The sequence below is a fragment of the Chiloscyllium plagiosum genome, chromosome 4, assembly GCF_004010195.1.
Source record: "Chiloscyllium plagiosum isolate BGI_BamShark_2017 chromosome 4, ASM401019v2, whole genome shotgun sequence".
NCBI lineage: Eukaryota > Metazoa > Chordata > Chondrichthyes > Orectolobiformes > Hemiscylliidae > Chiloscyllium > Chiloscyllium plagiosum.
In genome coordinates, this window is record NC_057713.1 from 76,192,976 (window position 1) to 76,209,840 (window position 16,865).

The window sequence follows — 16,865 nt, forward strand, 5'->3', positions numbered from 1 at the left end:
GATGTGTTGGGAGTCTGAACTTCAAACACTGTGACACATCAAGAAGGGGAGAGTTACCTGGATGCTGTGTTTCAAGAGGCAGTCACATCCCTTAGATTAACTACCTCAAATTTGGTCATTGGTCAGAGACAGGACGGTGTGACTACCAATGAGAAGATAGAGGGATTCAGGAGGTAGTGCTGAAGGAACCTCAGCCCTTGAGCTTAACTAGAAGGAAGTGAGGACTGCAAATACTGGAGATCAGCATTGAAGAGTGTGGTGCTGGAAAAGCACAGCCATTCAGGTAGCATCCTAGGAGCAGAAGAATCAACATTTTGAGCATAAGGTCTTCATCAGGAATGAGGGGGTGGGCAAAGGAGGCTGAGACATAAATGGGAAGAGGTGGGACTGGGAGGAAGGGAGCTGGGAATGTGATAACTGGATGAAGGTGGGGGTGAAGGTGATAGGTCAGAGAGGAGGATGGAGTGGATAGGTGGGAAGATAGATGGACAGGTCGGACAGTGCTGAGTTAGATTACATTAGACTAGATTCCCTACAGTGTGGAAACAGGCCCTTCGGCCCAACCAGTCCACACCGACCCTTTGAAGAGTAACCCACCCAGACCTATCTCCCTCTGACTAATACACCTAACACTATGGGCAATTTAGCATGATCAATTCACCTGACCTGCACATCTTTGGATTGTGGGAAGTAACGGGAGCACCCGGAGGAAACACACGCAGACACAGGGAGAACATGCAAACTCCACACAGGCAGTCGCCCAAGGTTGGAATCGAACCTGGGACCCTGGTGCTATGAGGCATCAGTGCTAACCACTGAGCCACCATGCCGCCCCAAAATTGGAAAGTTGGATCCGAGATAAAGTCGGGGGAGGGGAAATGAGGAAACTGGTGAAATCCACATTGATCCGGTGTGGTTGGAGGGTCCCAAGGCAGAAGATGAGGCATTTTTCCTCCAGGCATTGGGTGGTTAGAGTTTGGTGATAGAGGAGGCCCACTTCCTGGACCTCTCCATCTTCATTTCCAGCGACCAACTCAACATGGACATCTACTACAAACTCACTAATTCGCACAGCTACCTGGACTACACATCCTCCCATCCTGCCTCCTATAAAAACTCTATCCCTTATTACCAACTCCTCCACCTTTGCCGCATCTACTCCAGGAGGATCAATTCCACCATAGAACATCCCAGATGGCCTTCTTCAAAGAGTACAATTTCCCCTTCCACTTGGTCGACGATGCCCTCCAGTGCATCTCCTCCACTTCCCGCACCTTCGCCCTTGAACCCCACCCCTCTAATCAGAAAGTGGATAGAACATTCCCAGTCCTCACCTTCCACCCCACCAACCTCCGGATGCATTGCACTTTCCTCTGCCATTTCTGCCACCTACAAACAGACCCCACCACCATGGATATATTTCCCTCCCCACCCTTACCTGCATTCCGGAGAGACCAATCCCTCCATGACTCCTTTATAAGATCCACGCCCCCCTACAAGCCCACCCTCTATTCCCAGCACCTTCCCCTGCCACTGCAAGAAGTGCAAAATCTGTATCCAAACCTCCCCCTTCAACTTAGTCCAAGGCCCTAAAGGATCCTTCCACAGCCAACAGAGATTTACCTGTACTTCCACACACACCATCTACTGTGTCAGTTGCTCTCAATGTGGTCACCTCTACATTGGGGAGGCAGGATGCCTACTTGCAGAATGTTTCAGAGAACATCTCTGGGACACATACACTAAATAACCCCATCGCCCTGTGACGAATACTTCAGCTTACCTTACCACTCTGCCAAGGACATGTAAGTCCTGGGCCTCCTCCACCGCCAAATACTAGCCACCCGATGCCTGGAGGAAGAACACCTCATCTTCCACCTTGGGACCCTCCAACCACACGGGATCAATGTGGATTTCACCAGTTCTCTAATTTCCCTTCTCGCCCCCTTATTCCAAAACCAACCTTTCAACTCGGCACTGCCCTCTTGAACTGTCCTACTTATCTATCTTCCTTTCTACCTATCCACTCCACCCTCCTCTCCAACCTATCACCATTATCCCAACCTTTATCTACCTATCACATTCCCAGCTACCTTCTCCCCAGACCCACCCCTCTACCATTTATCTCTCAGCCCCCTTGGGCCACCCCCTCATTCCTGATGAAGAGCTTATGCTCGAAACATTGACTGTCCTGCTCCTCAGATGCTGCCTGACCGGCTGTGCTTTTCCAGCAGCACACTCTTTGACTTTGAGCTTATCTCACAGGTTTGAGATTCTTATTCCCTATGTGGATGAGAGTGGGGGTTTGAGTGAACTGATCATAGTACCATGTTACAGGGAACCAATCAAGAGGGAGGAGAAAATAAAAATGTCATTCTAATCTGGGATAGTACATTCAGGAGAATAGATATCATTCTTTGTGGCCAGGAATAAGCATGCTGAAGGCTGTGTAGCCTGTCTAGTGCCCAGGTTCAGGAAATCTCACTTGGAGTGCAAGGAGAAAGGAGAAAGTTGTTGTGGTACATGTAGTTACCATTGATTTAGATAGTAAAAAGATAAAGGTTCTGCTGAGGGAACATGAGGAGTTAAATTAAAAAGAAAAACCAAACAGGTAATAATCTCTGGAGTCATGAACAAATTGGCACCGGTTCAACAAGAATTAAAAGGTAAAGACATGGCTCAAAGATTGTTGTGGGAAAAATGGCTTCATAATTCATGGGACATTGGCACCAGTTCTAGAGAAAGAGGGAACTGTTCTGATGGAATGGGCTCTGCCTGAATCATGTTGGGATCAGAGACCTAGCAAATTGCATAACTGAGGCTGTGGGTAGGACTTGAAACTAAATATTTGTGGGGGAGAGTTCAGTTGCAAGGAAAATGTTAAAGGGGTGGGAGAGCTCAGCAGAGGTTATTAAAATTTCCAGAACAAATAATCGGACTTAGTATGGAAAAACTCAGGAATCGAATTTCAGGCACAACTGAGAAAGGGGGAAGTAAATGCAGGATTGAAGGTGTTGGATTAAATGCACATATTATATAAAACAAGGTTAATCGGTTAATAATGCAGACTGAAATTGGCAGATATGATGTTGTGGGTCTTAGTGATATGATGCAAGGGGATTAGGGCTGGGAACTAAATACTTTACGATCCAAGTTCTATTGAAAGGACGGGCAGATGTGCAGAATGGGCAGAGTTGCCTTGTTAGAAAGAAATAAAATTAAATAGATAGCAAATGGTAATAAAGAGTAAGAAGGCGTAGGTGGATAGAGTTAAAGAGCCATAAAGTGAAAAGGACTCTGATGGGAGTGGTATACAGGCCTCCTGGCAATAGGGAGAAAGAAAATAAAGCAGAAAATAGAAAAAAATATATAAGAAAAGCATTATTACAGTAGTCATGGAGGACCTCAATATGCAGGTGGACTGGGAAAAACAGATTGGTAGATGATCTCAAGAAGAATAATTTGTAGAATGCCTATAAAATGGCTTTGTTGAAGTAGTTTGTGGTTGAAACAACTAGGAAACAGGCAATTCTTTATTTGGTGATGTGTTCTAAGGAAGGCATGATTAGGGGGCAGTGACAATAATATAATAGATTTTACCCTGCAGTTTGAGGGAGAGGAGGTAATGAACAAGTTTAACAAAGGGGAGCCAGTCGACGTAATCTATTTGGACATCGAGAAGTTATTTGACAAGGTGTCGCCAAATCAGGTAAGAGCCCATGTTGTTAGGGGCAAGGTACTGGTATGGACAGGGGATTGGCTGACTGACAGAAAGCAGACAGTAGGGATACGGGTGTTTTTAAGATAGCAGCTGCTGAGTAGTGGAGTTCTGCAGTGGTCTATATTGGGACCACAACAATTTATGTTATAGCTTAACAATTTGGATGAAGAAACTGAGAGTACTGTTGCTAAGTTTGCAGATGACACAAAGGTAGGTGGAGGGACATGTAGTTTTGAGGAATTGGGGAAGCTGCAGAAGTTCTTAGACAGATTCAGAGAGTGGATAAAGAAGTTGCAGATGAAATAGCATGTGGGAAAGGGTGAGGTTATGTTGTTTTTATTCATCTAGAGGTCGAGGGCCTTTATTGCCCATCCAAGAGGACAGCCACATTGCTATTGGTCCAGAGTCACATGTAGTCTAGACCAGGTAAGGATGACAATTTCTTTTGCTAAAGGACATTAGTGAATCAGATGGGCTTTTCCTACAATTAGCAATGGTTTCATGGTTACTAGACTCTTAATTTCAGATATTTACTGAATTCAAATACCACCGTCTACCATGGCAGGATTCAAAGCTGGGTCCCCAGAACATTACCTGGGTCTCTGGATTAATAATCCTGTGATAATATCACAAGGCCATCACCTCACCCCAAATTATGTACTTTATTAGAGGCATTGACTGTTTTCTAAATGAGAATAGGCTTTGGAAATCTGCAGCACAAAGAGACTTGGGAGTCCTGGTTCAGGATTGTCTTAAGGTTAACATGCAGTTTCAGTTGGCAGTTAGGACAGCAATACAATGTTCACATTCATTTCAAGAGTGATTGGAATACAAGAGCAGAAGTGAACTGCTGAGGCTCCAAAAGGCTCTGGTCAGACTACATTTGGAATATTGAGAGCAGTTTTGGACCCCATATGTAAAGCAGGACATCTGAGGAACAGTTGAGTACTTTCGGTGTCAATAGATTTTAGAAGAATGGGGGCTGGTGGGGGGGGGGGGAAATCAGATTGAAACTTACAGAATACTGAGAGGTCTGGATAGAGTGGTATGGAGAAGACGTTTCCACTAGTCGGAGAAACTAGGACCTGAGGCCACAGCCTCAGAGTGAAGGGATGACACTTTAGAACTGAGATGAGGAGGAATTTCTTCAGCTGGGGATGGTTAATCTGTGGAACTCATTGCTGCAGAGAGCTGTGGAGGTCAAGTGATTGAGTATATTTCAGATAGATTGGTTCTTGATTGATTAAGGGATCAAGGGTTACAGGGAGAAGCCTGGAAACCTTGCAGCCTTCAAGAAATATTTCAATGAGCACTCGAAATATCATAAGTTCAAGGAAGTGGAACAAGTGCAGGAAATTGAGATTAGCATGCCTGTCGTTGTAATTATGTCAGGGCAGACTCAATGGGACAAAGGGCCCTTTCTGCACTGCATGACTCTATAACACTTTGAAAGTTGCACCTTGTTAGGAAGCTCACTTCATTTGAGCTTGTCTGTCTGATTCAGTGTCTCTGCTGGGTTGGTGAACTCCACATCATGTCAAGCTGCTGCTTCACATTGAATCTGGAAACTTTCACCCATCACTTGCAAATAGATTTTGATGAAAATGTTCACAAGTAGTGTCAATTTCAGGCACCCTTTCTAGATCTGAGCATAGTATTACTCAATTTGGTGTCAATACACTGGATGCAAATGTAAACAGCTTTCTTTTTCCATTTTCCAGATATCTCCAAATCCTGTTTCACTGGCACCACAATGCAAGAAGATTTCATTATTGGCATCATAGTATTTCAGAATTGATGACTCTACTACTAGTTGCCTGATTTTAGTAAACACTGCTTCTAGTTACATGTCCATCACTGCACATCCTTGAATGCAAGGTAGCATAATGGTTCACTCTCTGATGACATACGTAAGAGATGCCCGTATATGAGAGACACAAGATGACTGCAACCTAAGCTGTCCCACCAGTCGTGCAAAAAATTACTGACAATTGATTAAACAGAATTAAAAGACTGTTCCAGCATTTAACTAAGTCACCATGGTACCTTTGAGAAGGCAAAAGGGAGCCTTGCACAAACGATAGCTGCAAGAAGATTCATTAGAGACAGTTTAATAAGAAAATGTCCAAGTACAGAATGGAGTTAGTTAGGGCAAGGGTGTTAATCACCCCAGAAGCCTGTTGGCTGAGCTCATCATGCAGTTGTGAAAACAGCAGATAAAGATATTTTGCAGTAGTTAGTTGTTTCTTTGAAGTTATTCAAAATATTAATAAATACGTTCTAGTTAAAAATTCTTCAGATAATCAAAGAGGTAGATTTCAATGTAATAATAGATACACATATATATATATATATAAAAACAGAATACACTGATCACTAAAAAGCATTAGGGGAAAAGATTCAAACATAGATGTGAAAGTTAATTACTCTCAGGAAACATTTCCTTATCACTGAAGAGATGCATGGTGTATTCTGTAAGAAATTGCTCACAACTCAGTAGCTAAAGAGTGCTAACAGTAGAGGTAGCTATAAAATTTTACATATTAGATTAGATTACAGTGTGGAAACAGGCCCTTCGGCCCAACAAGTCCACACCAACCCGCCGAAGCGAAACCCACCCATACCCCTACATTTACCCCCTTACCTAACACTACAGGCAATTTAGTATGGCCAATTCACCTGACCCTGCACATCTTTGGATGGTGGGAGGAAACCGGAGCACCCGGAGGAAACCCACGCAGACATGGGGAGAACGTGCAAACTCCACACAGTCAGTCGCCTGAGGCGGGAATTGAACCCGGGTCTCTGGCGCTGTGAGGCAGCAGTGCTAACCACTGTGCCACCGTGCCGCCCACTAAGTTTATAACTAAGTTTATAATAGAAATTAATATTATGAATATCATAGCAGTTAGTTAGAACCAACTGTCTTTTGTATTTTTTTGTGTATAATAATTAGAACAGTAGGAAAATATGAGTAGTAACAGAATTTGATTTTGATAGCAAATTAATACAATGAACAGCTGAATTAAAGCAGACCTTAGAGATTAGCAAGACTGGGACAAGTCTGAAGGAGTACAGCCAGTGATTTTGGAATGCAAGTTAATAGGATGCACGGAAGGATCCCAAGACCTGGAGATGACAATGTCTATTAAACACTATGAGATCATGGGAACCTAGGGCTGTCGAACTGGAGTGTCCATCATTGATTAGGTGTTTCACAGGTTTGGATTTATGGAATAAGGGGAACATAGTGACCATGTTATATGTGATTATTGTAGCTCAAAACGGTCAAATATATTGTATCTATAAAAACCAAAGCGTCATTAACTTCTCTTCCAATCTGATCTGAAGATTAATGCGATAACTGAGTCCTCACGTCGAGGTCAGATTGGGGGGAGTCTATGGGCCTCTCCCTATATGATCTGATGACTGCCTAAATAAAGACTGCCACATGCCTGAATTCTGCCTGCCTCCTGATTCTTTGTCCTCGGTAAGGGGTTTCGCTCTTACAACATACAAGGCAAGAATTTTGTGAAATAATTGTCAGAGACTGTTATGCGTATGCGTATTTGCTCTGCTTGTTAAGCCAGTCTGTCACAGTTTTGTAATTTTACCATTGCATGTGGGAAAACTGCCACACATCACCTTCCATTTCACTGGAGCTGGTAGAGTAAACATTGCAGTCATTGTGTCTTACCCAGTCTTTCAGGTGTGGCCTGTTTCGTGAGCTTTTTCAGTTTCTTTCAATTGCTTGTCACAGCTTGCAGAGTTTGTAACATGTATGTCAGTAGTAGCAATGTTTTTTTTAAACAGATCTTCAACACTCAACTTCAGCTCCACGTCTGACACCATGTTGCAGGCTCTCAAACCAACAACATGAAGGGTACTGTGATTTTATTATAACTGGCTTCAAGATTATAGTTCCTAGATACTGCCTGACAGTAGAAGTCACATGACTCCAGTAAGGCCAGAGCCACATTAAAACTAATTGCATTTCTATCCCAGATAACCAGTAAGGGATTGAACCTATGCCATTGTTGTTATTTTGCATTATGCTCTAGCTAGTTGAGCTAACAGCTAAACATAAGATGTGACATTCTGAAATACAACATGTGGGCTCTGAAATATTTGTTGTTGAGAGTTAGGTTGAAAACTTAGCATGTGACTAAGGTAATAGAACAGGACAGTTCCTCCTTTTTGAGATCAAGATTATGTTGGTACTTTATATCTTAATATAATTTAAAGCCTCACATACTTATTTGTCAAGAATTTAATGTTTGTTCCGGCGAGAAGTGGAGAGCAGGAAGATTAAATTAAAAGTTAAAATAATAGATTTCATACATATAGCAGTCAAAATATGAAACAATGTTCTTTACTTATTCAAATTGGTCTGAAATAAGACCATGTTTTAAAAATAAAAATGCATGAAGTAATGGCATTTCTTCTTACCATAATCCAATTAAAACAAAGTCCTTTGAAAAGCTCACTTGAAAACCTCAATTTCACAACTTTCACTTTTCTTTATTTTTAGTTAAAATAAATCCACATTGCTAAGCCTCATTTTAATTCAATGGTTTCCTAATTCTGAGTGGGTGATGTAAAACCGGAATTAAGACAATCAACAGCCACTTCATCCTCTCATCTCAGTTTTCAACCTCATCACAATTTTCTATTGTCCCTGGATTAATGGACCATCCAGCAGACCTTGAAACTAATGACCTTGCTGAAAGGAATGAAGTCTCAGAACATTGCCCTCTTTATGAATTCAATTAGAAAAAAAATGAATGTGACCATGGCCTATAAATGCTATGAATGAAATATAGTCCATCAGGGTGTAATAACATAAAGTATTCAAGAAATTATCAATTGGAAAATCTTTCTTTTAAGAATCAATCATGAGATGTGGGTGTCACTGGCTGGGCCATCGTGTATTGTCCATCCCTCAGTTCCTTGGAGAAGCAGGCCTTGAGGTGCTATCCTAAACTGCTGTCGTCCTTGAGGTGCATGTACACTAACATTTTTATTAGGGAGGGAGTTTTTGAATTTTGACCCAGTGGCATTGAAGGAATGATAATATATTTCCAAATTGATGATGACAGACTTGGAGGGGGGTTTTGTTGATGATGATGATGATGATGTTCCCATATGTTATGGACCAGGCTAGATCCCCTAAAAAATATTTTAAGAAGGTAGCCTAGATAATAATGTGTCCTTATTTTAAAGGCAGTTGTGAAGGGGATATTCCAGGTGTGATGCAGCTAGTGAAACCACTCAGCTTTAAGCAAAACAGAATTTATTTAATCACTACAGTGGAAATATGAACATAAGAAAACAGGATTTAGAATAATTTAACTACTGGAAAACTTAACCGACACGATACAACAACTTATCTAAGGACCCGTTCCAATCCAGTAACATCCCATAAACACACCCCTTGGCAAAAAGGTAAGTTGAAACACAGATTCTTACAGGCAGGAGGGAACAACATCTACGTTGATTTTCTTTCTGAAACCTATCAGGAATTATCTTCTGAAGCTTACGACCTTTCCTGGGCTCCAGCATCTTGTGACTGCCACAGCAAAAGCAAACTAGAAAACACCTGAACTGGGAAGACTGACCACTTCCCTGCCATCATTAAACTAGACTTTTCCTAGACCCCTTGGCACCTCTGCCTTTATGACCTATTTTAAAAGAAACCCAAGGACAAAATAACCTTGGTAAAGTAAAAGCATCAACACACATATATCTGTTGCTCTTGATGGTAGAGGTCATAGGTTTTGAAAGATCCAAAGAGCCTTGGTATACTTGTTAAACTGGAGAAGTTATTACCTTTTGAAATTTCAGGTGGTTTGATGGTTACATTCTAAGCTGCAACTCTGATTTATTTAACACCAGTTAACCAGATATCTGTTGAATAAATATTTACATGCATAGGAACTTATTTTGTTCCTCATCTGAAAATCGCCAACAGTGCCACACTTCCTTTAGTCTGCACTGAAGTGCTAGCCCAGATTTTGTGCTGAGTCAGAACTCAAAATCTGCTTACCTTCAATATCGTGAGCGACCATTGAATCTTGGCTGGCACCTACATTACTATTCAAAGTGTGTCTTAATACATCTCAGTGATCTGGAAGAAAAGATAGATATATTAGTCTGAACTTTATGGTCAGCAGTGAAGGAACATCATTTACTACCTTAGTAACCCAAAGCCTTTTTTTTTCAGGTATTGATACAAGTTCAGGCCAGACTTCTTACCAAAAGCTATACTATGATTACTGCTACATTCTACAAGATGTTAAGGCTATGGAGCAGCAGATGCTAACCTGTACAACTTTTAGTAGAGCAGGATATCTGATAATTAAGGCCACAGTGATATTATTGCTTATTCCAGAGGTCCTGAAACATATTTATCCAATTCTACCATTACAAATTTAGTCCCATTTGTAATGTTTCTCTCCATTCTTGACAGCATGTGCTATCACCTATTCTTGTATCAGCAGCAAATCTGGATATATGGCTTTTTATGCTAGCATCATGGAGTGGCACAGTGGTAAGCATTGCTATCTCACCCAGGTTTGATTCCAGCCTCAGGCTACTGTCTGTGTGGAGTTTGCACATTCATCCTGTGTGTGTGGGTTTCCTCCAGTTTCTTCCCATAGTCCAAAGATGTAGAAGTTGGGTGGACTATTAATGGAATATACAGGGTTAAAGGAATAAGGTAAGAGTTGGGTCTGGGTGGGATGCTGTTTGGAGGGTTCGTGTGGACTCGATGGGCTAAGTGGTCTGCTTCCACACCATTGAAATTCTATGACCTGAATCTTTAATAAATGTGTTGAAAAATCAGTAATAACAACTTAACTTTAATGTAATGAAAGACCCCCAATGTGCTTCAAAGAAGTGTTACTAAACACAGAGTGACACCATATCATAGAGTCATAGAAATGTACAGCATGGAAACAGACCTTTTGGTCCAACCCTTCCATGCCAACCAGATATCCTAATCCAATCTAGTCCCATCTGCCAGCACTTGGCCCATATCCCTTCAAACCCTCCCTATCCATATACCCATCCAGTTACCTTTAAAATGTTACAATTGTACCAGCCTCCACCACTTCCTCTGGCAGCTCATTCCATACAAGTACCATTCTCTGTTGGAAAAAAGTTGCCCTTTAGGTCTCTTTTATATCTTTCCCCTCTCATCCTAAATCTATGTCCTCTAGTTCTGGACTCCCCTACCCCAGGGAAGATACCTTCTCTATTTAACCTATCCATGGCCCTCATGATTTTATAAGCCTCTACAAGCCTCTATACCCCTCAACCTCCGATTCTCCAGGGAAAACAGCCCCAGCCTGTTTAGCCTCTCCCTATAGCTCAGATCCTCCAACTCTGGCAACATCCTTGTAAATCTTTTCTGAACCCTTTTAGGTTTCACAACATCTTTCCGATAGGAAGGAGACCAGAATTGCATGCAATATTCCAACAATGCTTGTATACCGCAACATGACCTCCCAACTCCTGTACTCAATACTCTGACCAATAAAAGAAAGCATACCAAACGCCTTCTTCACTATCCTATCTACCTGCAATTCCAGTTTCAAGGAGTTAAACCTGCAATCCAAGTTCTCTTTGTTCAGCAACACTCCCTAGGACCTTACCATTAAGATTTGCTTTCCCAAAATGCAGCACCTCGCATTTATCTGAATAAAACTCCATCTGCCACTTCTCAGTCCATTGGTCCATCTGGTCTAGATCCTGTTGTAATTGAGGTAACCTTCTTCACTGTCCACTCCACCTCCAATTTTGGTGTCATCTGCAAACTTACTAACTGTACCTCTTATGCTCGCATCCAAATCATTTATGTAGATACAAAAAGTAGTGGACCCAGCACCGATCTTTGTGGCACTCCACTGGTCACAGGCCTCCAGTTTGAAAAACAACCCTCCACAACCACCTTTGAGCCAGTTCTGTATCCAAATGGCTAGTTCTCCCTGTATTCCGGAGATCTAACCTTGCTAACCAGTCTCCCATAGGGAACCTTGTCGAACCCCTTACTGAAGTCCATATAGATCACATCCACTGCTCTGCCCTCAATCCTCTTTGTTACTTCTTCAAAAAACTCAATCAAGTTTGTGAGACATGATTTCCCACACACAAAGCGATGTTGACCATCTCTAATCAGTCCTTGCCTTTCCAAATACAGGTACATCCTGTCCCTCAGGATTCCCTATAACAATTTTCCCACCACCGATGTCAGGCTCACTGGTCTATAGTTCCCTTGCTTGACCTTACCACCCTTCTTAAACAGCACGTAAAAAAGGTGTGAGGTCAGATGACCAAAGACTGCATTAAAGGAATAGGTTTTAAGATGTATCCTAAATTAAGAAATTGAGGTAGATAAATGGAGAGGTATAGTGAGGGTATTCCTGAATTTACACCGTAGTCAACAGAAGGTAAAGCCACTAATAATGGAGCAATCAAAATCAGGGATTCAGAAAAGGCTAGAATTAGAGGAGCAATGATATTTCAGAGGTCATGGGGCTTGAAGAGGTGACAGAGGATAGGAAGTGGGGAGGCCACTGATGCATTTGAAATGAATGACAAGAATTTCAAAATCAAAACGTTTATCTGGAGTTAACATAAACCATTGAGCACAAGTGTGATCGGAATTGTAGCTTATAATAAAACATATGCAGAATTGTTTTGTATGTACTCCAGTTTACAGAGAGTAGAATATGGTTGACCTGCCAGAATTTGATTGGAACATTTCAGGCCAGAAATAACAATGATATGAATGAGAATTTCCCATGATGAATCCTGAAAGAGTCAGTCTTAGTGATGACATAAAAATGAGTTCGGAGGCCCATCTAAGGATCAGATGTGACAACATGATTACACACAGACTGGCTTAATCTCAGTCTGTTGCCAAAGAGAAGGATGGTGTTGATAACAAGAGAATGGTTCTTGAAGCAGTCTGCCCAATATTAGAATTGAAAGAAATTTTGTTGAAGCTTAAATACAGTATTTTGAAAAGCATTGTTAGTTGAATTTTGCCAATTAAAATTCTTATCCTTATTTGCTACCTCCTGCCCCTCTGTATTTTTCATAGCAAGATCAATAAGTCAATTTCAATTCCTTGAGCTCCAACCTTTAAGGTGCTTTCAGGTGCCTTCTGGAAGTCCATACAAATGATACCCAGAGACATTCCCCCGTCCACTACTTCCATCACCCCTTCCAAAAATTCAATTTGATTCATTCAAAATGATCTGACCTTTAAAGGTCCCTACTAACATTTTCTCATTACTTGGATGTTTTCAATATATTCAGTTATTCTATTCTTCATTGAAGACTCCAATCAGTCTCTCACAACTTGGAAATGAAAGTTTTGGTCATACTACACCTCCATTTTGAGAGGTGGACTCGCCCTAATTTTCAGATTTTGACCTTCTGTTCTAAATCAATACATTTTCAAAGTCAAGAAATTATTCGCTATTTGATGACTTTTCATTTCAGATAAACTGCAGATTCTGCATATGAAATATCAAATATAAATGGAGCACAGCTTTTTGCATGTGCTAAGGTTTAGAACTGACAATTCAAAATGATTATTGATTCATTGGTTAATGCCAAATGAATGTCAGTGGAAAGATTCTCTTTACATAGATGACCAGTCTGCACAGAGAAGCATTTTCTTTCTTTACTCTTCATCAATCTCACAATGTCTTCATTCCTTTCAGTAATATAAGCCTGATTAGCTCTCTATTGAATTTTCAGCAACAAACAGTCATAATTATCAGAGAGTCAGAGTCCTACAGCATGAAGACAAGCCCTTTGGCCCGAACTGGTCCATGCCAACCAAAATGTCCATGCACGCTAACCCCATTTCCCTGCACTTGGCCCATATCCCTCTAAACCTTTCCTCACCACATATTTGTCCAAATGCCTTTTAAATGTTGTTAATGTACCTGTCTCAACCACTTCTGCTGGCAGCTCATTCCGTATGCCTAACATGCTCTGTATTAAAAAAAACCTGCCCCTCAGGTTCCCTTTTATTCTTTCTCCTCTAACTTTAAACTGATGCCCTCTAGTCCTCGATTCTCAAAACCTGGGAAAAATACTGAGTACATTCACACTATCCATGCCTCTCATGATCTTATACACTTCATAAGATGCACCGCCTGCCCCAGTCTCCTATGCTCTAAAGAAAAATGTTCCAGCTTGTCTAACCTCTCCCTATAATTCAGACCCTTGAGTTCTCGCGATATCTTTGTCAACTTCTGCTGCACTCTTACCAGTTTAATAACATCCTTCCTTTAACAAGGTGAACACAATACTCTAAGCATTGCCTCACCAACATCCTGTACAACTGCAACATAACTTCCCAAGTTCTATACTGAATGCCCTGACTGATGAAACCAGTTGCCAAAAGCCTTCTTCACTGCTCTGTCTACCTGTGGCTCCACTTTCGGAGAACCATACACCTGAACCCCAAGGTCCCTCTGTCCTATTACACTCCTTAAGGGCCTCCTACTCACCATGAAACTCCTACGTTGATTTGACTTTCCAAAAAGCAAGACCTCTCATTTAACTATATTAAACATCATGTGCCATTTCTCAGCCCATTTCCCCAGCTGATCAAGGTCCTGCTGCAATTTCTGAGCACCTTCTTCACTGTCCACGTTACTGCCTATTTCAGTGTCATTTGTAAACTTACTAATCATGCCTTATACATTCTCATCCAAATCATTGATATAGATAACAAACAGTAATGGGCCCAGGACTGATCCCTGAGGTACTCCACTAGTCACAGTCGCCAGTCCAACAAGCATCTTTCCACTATTAACCTCTGCTTCCGACCATCAAGTCAATTGTGTATCCAATTTGCCAGCTCCCCCTGGATTCCATACAATCTAAACTGGCAGAGCAGTCTACCATGAGGAACTTTATCAAAGGCATTACTGAAATCCACACAGACTACATCTACCGGCCTGCCCTTGTCAATGTACCTGGTCACTTTCTGTTAGAACTCTAACAAATTTGTGAGGCATGATCTCCCATGCACAAAGCCATGCTGACTACTACTAATCAAACCCTGTATTTCCAAATGCATGTATAACTTACCTCTCAGAGACTTCTCAAGGAACTTACCTACCACAGACGTTAGGCTTACTGATCTATAGTTTCTAGATTTTTCTTTGCAGACCTTCTTGAATAAGGGCACAACATTCTCTAACTTCCAATCTTCCAGAACCTCACCCGTAACTATCAATGATGCAAAAATATCAGCCAGAGCCCCCGCCCTAATATTTTCTCTAGCCTTTTGCAGTGTTCTTGGATATATCTGGTCAGGACCAGGAGATTTATCTGCCTTCATTCATTCTAATACGTCCAACACCTCCTCCACTGTGTTATGGACTGTCCCCAGTCAGACCTGGCTTGCATATCTCAAAATGGAAGTCAAGTATCATCAATACGTTCTCTTGCAAATTTAATAGTATTACAGATTTTCCTTCACAACTACAAAACAATCATAAGTACAGCTCTACTTTTCACTCTATCTCTGCACATTAACATGATAAGTCATTACTTGTCATGTTGTTAGTTTCTTACCTGTGTCTTTATTTGTGTGTGTTTACATAGATGAGGGTGAAGCAGGAGGAATTAGGGCAATAGTGTGGAAATGAATTTATTGCATCTTAAACCATACTATTTTCAGCTGACTTTCAAATTGAGTACAGCATCATGAAAAAGGTAAAAATATTACCCCAGAGCTAATTAATAGAATAACAAAAATTGTAGCACTTTTTTTTCGATTTCCCTGCAAATTTTACTTTCTTCAAATATTAAAACTGATAGTGGATACTATTTCAGAATAAATAAATATGACTGTGCATCACCTATGGCGCTTGATCCAAAGTTTAGCATTCCTACATGTTTACTGTCAACTAATGTGACAGTTTGAGGAAAATTAATTATTTGCCATGAAACATAATGCTGGGTGCCTCCCCTGCCATTCAGTTCAGGAATCAATATATTGGATGAGCATAATTTCTCATTAAATCATTTTGAAACAAAGTCACATCACCTGTCACATGATTTATTAAGAAAGGAGAAGCTAATTAAAGGAGAAAGTGAGGACTGCAGATGCTGGAGAGTCAGAGTTGAAAAGTGTGGTGCTGGAAAAGCACAACAGATCAGGCAGCAACCGAGGAGCAGGAGAGTCGACATTTTGGGCTTAACCCTTCATCAGGAATGTGAGAGGGAGAAGGGTTGAAACTTTATTGCTGGAACAGCACAGCAGGTCAGGCAGCATCCAGGGAACAGGAGATTCGACGTTTCGGGCACAGGCCCTTCTTCAGGAATGAGCAGAGAGTGTTCAGCAGGAGAAGATAAAAGGTAGGGAGGAGGGACTTGGAGGAGGGGCGTTGGAAATGTGATAGGTGGAAAGAGGTCAAGGTGAGGGTGATAGGTCGGAGTAGGATGGAGGCGGATAAAATTGAATCCTAGTACGCTTCCATATGAGATCAGTCGACAACAGAGAGCTAGAGTACAGTTTAAACCGTACTGAATTTGTGGTAATATCCCAGGCTTTATTAAGGAAGGGTTGAAAAGTGTGGTGCTGGAAAAACACAGCAGATCAGGCAGCATCCAAGGAGCAGGAGAATCGACGTTTCGGTCATAAGCCCTTCATCAGTTTTTGTGGAGGGGGAAGGGGGCTGAGAAACAACTAGGAGGATGGGGGTGGGACTGGAGGGAAGGTAGCTGGGAAGGCGATAGGTGGATGCAAGTGTGTGGTAATAGTGATAGGTCAGTGCCAAGAGTGGAGCGGATAGGCGAGAAGCATGATGGATAAGTGGGACAAGCCAAGAGGGCAGTGCCAAGTTGGAGGGTTGGATCTGGCGTGGGTGGGGGGTAGATTTGGAAACTACTCCGACCTATCACCCTCACCTAGACCTCTTTCCACCTATCACATTTCCAACGCCCCTCCTCCAAGTCCCTCCTCCCTACCTTTTATCTTCTCCTGCTGAACACTCTCTGCCCATTCCTGAAGAAGGGCCTGTGCCCAAAACGTCGAATCTCCTGTTCCCTGGATGCTGCCTGACCTGCTGTGCTGTTCCAGCAATAAAGTTTCAACTTTGATCTCCAG

The 16,865-nt window shown here is 41.8% G+C and overlaps 1 long non-coding RNA gene across 1 annotated transcript in view; it reads right to left on the reverse strand.

The window, feature by feature from the left end:
• The window catches only part of LOC122549571, a 115,211-nt gene that overhangs the window by 76,544 nt on the left and 21,802 nt on the right, over positions 1-16,865 (reverse strand). The window contains exon 2 of the long non-coding RNA XR_006311582.1: positions 9,768-9,848. This is a non-coding gene — a long non-coding RNA (uncharacterized LOC122549571). The remainder of the gene's footprint in view (positions 1-9,767; positions 9,849-16,865) is intronic.